This window comes from Priapulus caudatus, unplaced genomic scaffold, assembly GCF_000485595.1.
Source record: "Priapulus caudatus unplaced genomic scaffold, Priapulus_caudatus-5.0.1 Scaffold1654, whole genome shotgun sequence".
NCBI lineage: Eukaryota > Metazoa > Priapulida > Priapulimorpha > Priapulimorphida > Priapulidae > Priapulus > Priapulus caudatus.
Window position 1 is genome coordinate 8,323 of NW_014578715.1, and position 6,626 is coordinate 14,948.

The 6,626-nt window shown below is 43.3% G+C and overlaps 1 protein-coding gene and 1 long non-coding RNA gene across 3 annotated transcripts in view; one reads left to right on the forward strand and one right to left on the reverse strand.

Moving 5' to 3' along the window:
- The window catches only part of LOC106817262 (zinc finger protein 239-like), a 28,007-nt gene continuing 21,381 nt past the window's right edge, over positions 1-6,626 (forward strand). Inside the window, exon 1 of one of the 2 annotated variants that reach the window (XM_014821922.1) lies at positions 1-183. The gene's annotated coding sequence lies outside the window, so the exon portion shown is untranslated. The remainder of the gene's footprint in view (positions 184-6,626) is intronic. The other variant, XM_014821920.1, reaches the window with a different exon arrangement.
- The window catches only part of LOC106817266, a 24,579-nt gene continuing 22,612 nt past the window's right edge, over positions 4,660-6,626 (reverse strand). Inside the window, exon 3 of the long non-coding RNA XR_001395024.1 lies at positions 4,660-4,670. This is a non-coding gene — a long non-coding RNA (uncharacterized LOC106817266). The remainder of the gene's footprint in view (positions 4,671-6,626) is intronic.

Below are 6,626 nucleotides of genomic sequence, written 5' to 3' on the forward strand. Positions count from 1 at the left end.
ACACGAAGTCAAAGTTAATGCAATTGATAGCTCTGCACTGCGGTCATATCGTCAACAACGACATCAAAAATTTAATTTGCTCTCTGTATCTGATATTCACTGATTTTACAATTAGGCCTACTGACGCACACTGTTGCCACCGTCCCTCACCGTGTCAGGTCAGTACGCTGCAGTTAACTGTTGGTGTGTTTACTGTAGTCCTACTTAAGTTACTGTTATACTGACAGTATTATTGTTACAGACATTATTACTATTACATTATATAGACATAGCATCATTATTATGACAGTATTATTACTGTTACTGTTAGTATTATGCATACTCGTATATAAATATGCTCATAAGTCCAAAACAAAATATTTCAAATTAATTTCTATCCCTGGTAACCACACATAAATTTACAGGCCTGTAGGTGAGGGATTTTACAGGCCCGCCAAGAAAAATTCCAGGCTCGCATCATTCCCCGGATACCGCAACATTTTTTTTCAATTAAAAGACTGAAATTTGAAATTTTTACAATGGTTTATTTACAGTAACTAGTCCATGCCCGTTAGGTGGTCAGAACTTCTGTGTAGACCACATTGTTCATGATGGAACGTTTAGTTGTGTCCTTGACATCTACAGCTAAAATCTTTAGCTGCAGGGCACTTCCCACGCGGCTAGTAGTGACGTAGAACTGGCCGTGACTGAAGAAGTCTTTGACCGTGTAGACGCCGACACGGTGAAGGGACTGTCTTTGTGACTTGTTGACTGTCATCGCAAAGGAAGGGCAGATTGGGAACTGGCGGCGTATCATGGTGAAACACATGTACACAGACACGCACACACACACACACACACACAAACACACACATATACACACACACATACACACACACATATACACACACACACATACATTATGACTACACGACATAACACACACGCGCGCGCGCGGTGCGCATACACACACTAACTAAAAAATAAGTAGCTTTGTTAAGGAGTAGAATTATTAAGGTCAGTCTGAACGTTGTACGTTTTACGTTTACGCTTACTACAAATTTACCTGCGACATGCAGAGTTTCTGACAGGGACTTCGGGGCGGTATCTTGTCGATGCTATATTTGCTCGACGTGGCCCAGTGGATTGCTTTCTTTTTGGTGGCACGTATATTAGCTGGGCACTTGTTATAAACAATTTTTTGCCGTGTGGAAACCTTGACTTAAAATTTTGTTATAACGAAATGCGCTCCATTAAGAAAGCAATGTATAACATTTCTCGTGGGTTAGATTAATGATGGGCGTTAAGGAATGGAGGCGACTTCTATGAAAATCTACACGAAAATCTACCGGCGGCTTTGTTATTAGGCATTGTTTTTTATTGCCATTTGTGCTTTTCGTATGGTGACGTTGCACCGCGCTTGGTGCAGAAAATTTCACACTATTTTATGTTTTGAACGCTGGATGTGAGAAAACAGGTTAAATCTGTTGAATAAAATAGCCGCCATGCAACGCTGTCAATGATCTGTGAATGTTTCGACCAAGTTTTGGAGAGGATCGTTGTTGAGCGGTGCCTGTAAAACGATATAGCCGGCACACAGCACACACACACACCACACACGCACACACACCACACACAACACACCCCCACACAGCAACAGAAATCCAGGCCATTTTATAAGTAGATACAAACGAACATATTCAATGACTACAGGTACTTAATGAAGCTATCAGACTTCCTCACGGTTCTCCCTGGTGTCCTCACTCTCCGAAGTTTGTTAAAGAGTTGGCTGGCCTGCACTTATTTATTAATAGAGACTTGTACACAAACTCCCGTGTTTACCTCTATTCTAAGTAGCTAAGGAAGATGTCACTGGGGCGATTCAGACATTTCGTATTACAATATTGTGACGTACCTACGTTCCTACGCACAAGCAGGCATTTAAGTACGTCTCCATCTTATCATACACGCGCACGCGTTCACACACATCCACATGGCCATTTACTGTTGTGGATCATACTGTCTGAATGATAAAGCTAATGTTGGGACATTAATAGGCAGAGAAAACAATGCTCTTCATATGGTACCGGTGTGTTTTCATGGCAAGAGCAAATAAAAGGTTGAGTAATGTAAACATCTATCCCTCTTNATGCATCTTTACGTTATTGGCATAATTAGTACTGAAATCTAGAGAACATCGTACTATACGGCGCTCCTGCATAATAATCGATGGTCCCTTGTACCAGCACGCATGCGCGATCGGAACCGGAACCGGAACCAGAGAGGATTGTAAGCACGCCCGTGTTTCAATCTGTGCAATACTTGCTTAGTTATTGTCATTTCATGCTGATTCTCTCTAATAAAGTGATCGAACAAATTAGTACTGAAATCATTCCATGGGTCCGTTATAAACATGTGTCCCTATACCTAAAAGGCAGGATATCAATTATAACCAAGCATTTTTCCATTTATCAACTTAGTAACAGCTAGGCAACCTAATTGAACAAATACCATGTATTTGTTCTACATGTATAAATATATATTGAAGTTTACACACATTCTATATTGGGCAAATCTTGGTTGAATGTGATTTTATTTTAAACTTGGACAAATACAGTACCTACGGTTCCACTTGCTGTCACATATATGGAACGGAGACAGCGAACGGTTTATGTACAATTGACCTTTGGACAAAGTTCACTCCAGAATCTCGCGCATGCTCAATGCGTAACTACGACCTGAGGCGTGTTCAGGAGACCGAACGCTCGCGAGCGCTTGCTTGCAAATTCAAAACGCTGTTCGCTCAGCGCGCGGGTTGTTTACAAGATGGCGACGGAAAATCTGGCGAATGTGAATCTAACATTTCTGACGTCAATTTGCAATTTATTTCAACTTTATTTCATTTTTCATTCATTCATTTACTTCTAAATTCAATTCGTACCAATTTCGTCTGCTAATTCGTTTAACAGTACTTGTTCGAAGACATTAAAATCTCGCCATTAAAATCAGCTGAGTAACCTTCCATGGGGGCCGCCATCTTTGATCAAGCGAGCGCACAGCGAGCGCTCGTGTGTCGTTCAGGAGACGCTGCGTTCGTGCAGCGAGCGTTCGATTCGAGCGTTCGCTCTCCTGAACACGCCTCTGGCTTATTCGTCAGACGTTAAACGTGTGGATACGGATGCACTCTCCAGTAGGCCCGAGACGGGTAATATTAGAAGTGTTACCAACTTTAATGTCATTAATGGTCATAATAACGTCAGGAGTCTATCCTCTCGGGCCTACTGCATGGAGAGAGTGCATCCGTATCCACACGTTTAACGTATAACATATATATATATATATATATATATATGGTCATGGTCATATATTACTTTTGTGGTTTAATGTCATTTAGGTTAGGGTTAGGGTTAGGATTATCAATCATTAATCATTAATCATTAATGATATCAAAGTTAGGAACACTCCTAATGGAGCGTTAGCCCTAGAGACACGTTCACGCTCATACAAGAAAGAAAATCCTGAAGCCCCTCAAACAGTTCTTCCCCTCTCCCTTCCCCTTTCTCTTTCTCCCCCTCCCCCTCTTTCTACTCCTGCTTACCAGTGAGAAGTGGTGGATGACATTCAACGTCGGCCCCACGTACAGTTTTTCCCCTCCTCTCCCTCTCCTCTATCTCTCCTTCTCCCTCTGGCTCTCTCCCTTCCTCCCTTCCACGCTCCCGCGCTCCCTCCTGTAGTGTCCTTATATTATGTTTATGACGCTAGGAGTCACGTGGTATGAGAGAGAGGATCCGAGCTAGGGAGAATGGAGTGACTATAGTGACGGTTGTTCAGAATAAAACTTTACGACTTTATTTATCAAAGATCAAACCTTTGTGTCTGATAAGCAAGACGAGAAACATTATATCTGGCGACGAGGTAAAGCAAGCTGCGCGGAGACATAGAAATGGCGTCAAGCTTACCACAATTTCCGACATTTGATATGTGCATTCGGACGGGAACGCAGGTCCACGTTGGGAGAAATGGCTCACACGTTTCGAGAGACTGGTGGTCGCGTTGGACATTAAAGACCCCACACGGAAGCGAGCATTGCTATTACATTATGCTGGTCCCGATGTTGACGATATCTTTGAAACTTTGGATGACAGAGGCGAGGAAGATGACTATGCGAAGGCAGTGAAAGCGCTGACGGACTATTTCAAGCCCAAAGTAAACACTACGTACGAACTGTATAATTTTCGGCAGGCGAAACAAGAAAACACAGAAACGATTGACGCGTATGCAATACGATTACGTCAGCTCGCGAAAACATGTGAATTTGCGGACAAGGATAAAGAAATAGCATCTCACATCATCGTACCAACAGCAAGTTGCGACGTCGTGCTTTGCGTGAAGAATTAGACTTGCAACGTTTGCTGGATGCTGCTCGAGCATTATAATTGAGTGAAAGTCAGGCGAGACATGTGGAAAGTGGACACGCGAGTAATGAGACAGTGAATGCATTGAAACATACATCACATGACGGTGACACACGACAGTCACGAGGCAGAGGCGTGATCAGGCATGGCAGTCGTGCAAGGTCACAGTCACACGGTGGACCCAGGCCCATGTATGGTGGGTTCACAAGGGAAATCCTGGACATATTCACCAAAACAGTCACAGGCACCTAAAACCTGCCGTTATTGTGGGAAAACCTATCCTCACAATGTGAACTGTCCTGCCAAGGGCAAAGTGTGCAGGTACTGTGGAATACTCAATCATTTCTCATGTGTTTGTCTGGCCCGTCGCAGGAAATAGGAAGAAAAGAAACATGTCAGACAAGTTAGAAGTGACGTACACAACACAGAGTCTTAATACTTACACTGGTGATGATGATGAATATGTCTATATCGTGACACATGCGCATGCCCAGTCAACAATGAAACACCCAACGTGTGAACTCAAGATTGAAGGAACACCAGTGACAGTCATGATCGATTCTGGTTCGAGCATAAACATTTTAGATGGTAGCACATACGATCGACTCGCCAATACACACAACTGTAAGTTCGAGTTGTCCAAGACCAGAACTCGTTTATTTCCATATGGTTCGAATCAACCACTCCCAGTACTTGGAACAGTAGATGCACAACTCGAAAGAAATGGTGTACAGCGAGCAACAACATTTGTTGTTGTCAAGGGTGATACGGGCAACATTTTGAGCTATGCAACAGCAAGTGACTTGAAACTGCTGATCATGAACATTAAGTCGACCAATATGACGAATGTCAATTCTGTTCAGTCGGATGCGACAAGTTTGAGTGTGAAAGTCAAACAGCAAGTCCTGAAGGAATTTCCAGACCTTTTTAAAGGCATTGGGAAAATAGAAGGGAAACAAGTACACTTGCATGTGAATGAGGCGGTCGCACCAAGAAAACAGCCACACAGACGCATACCCTTCCACATTCGGAAAAGTGTAGAAGCAGAACTTGAAAGACTGGAGTCATTAGACATTATGGAGAAAGTTGATGGTCCTACACCCTGGGTCAGTCCCATCGTTGTGGTACCCAAAAAGTCAGGGAATGTTCGCATCTGTGTTGACATGCGATTAGCCAACGAAGCTATACAGCTTTAGAAACACCCCATGCCAACGGTGGATGACATGATTGCAGATCTGAATGCTTCAACAGTCTTCAGCAAACTTGATTTGACTTCAGGTTACCATCAGCTAGAGCTAGATGCTGAAAGCAGAAATATCACAACGTTCAGCACACACGTAGGATTGCGAAGATACAAGCGTCTTTTGTTTGGAGTGAATGCAGCATCAGAGATATTCCAGAATGCTGTTGCTTAATTACTACAGAACATACCAGGCTGTCTGAATATCTCCGATGATATCATTATTCATGGCCGAAACCAACGGAAACACGAGGCGAACCTCAGAGGTGTTCTACAGAAGCTACAAGACAGCGGAGTAACACTTCAGCAAGACAATTGCGTATTTTTCAACACACTCTATATCATTCTATGGACATGTGTTTGGAGAGAAATGAATTTCTCCTGACCCACATAAAATTCGTACCATCACGAACATGGACCCACCACAGAACATTAGTGAAATGAAATCACTGCTCGGAATGACACAGTACGTATCCAGATTCATTCCCAACTATGCAACGTTGACAGAGCCTTTACGTCAACTAACTCGTCAAGATACACCATGGAATTGGGGTAGCAGAGAACAGGATGCCCTAGAGAAGTTAAACAAAGCACTGACGAGTTCCGAAGTCATGAGTTATTTTGATCCACACAAGAAGACCGAGCTGCTAGTGGATGCCAGTCCAGCAGGTCTTGGCGGAATACTTTGTCAAGAAGGTCAAGTCATCAGGTATGGAAGTCGAGCGCTCAGTGACACCGAACAGAGATATTCACAGACTGAGCGAGAGATGCTGGCAGTGGTCTGGGGAGTCGAACATTTTCATTTGTACCTGTATGGATCAAACTTCAAGATCATTACGGATCACAAGCCACTACTTGGCATTTTCAACAGTCAGAGACCAATATCAGCAAGAATCGAACGGTGGAGACTTCGATTAATGCCGTACAACTACACCCTCGTGTACAGACCAGGGAAAGATGAGCAGAATCCGGCAGATTACATCAGTCGCCAT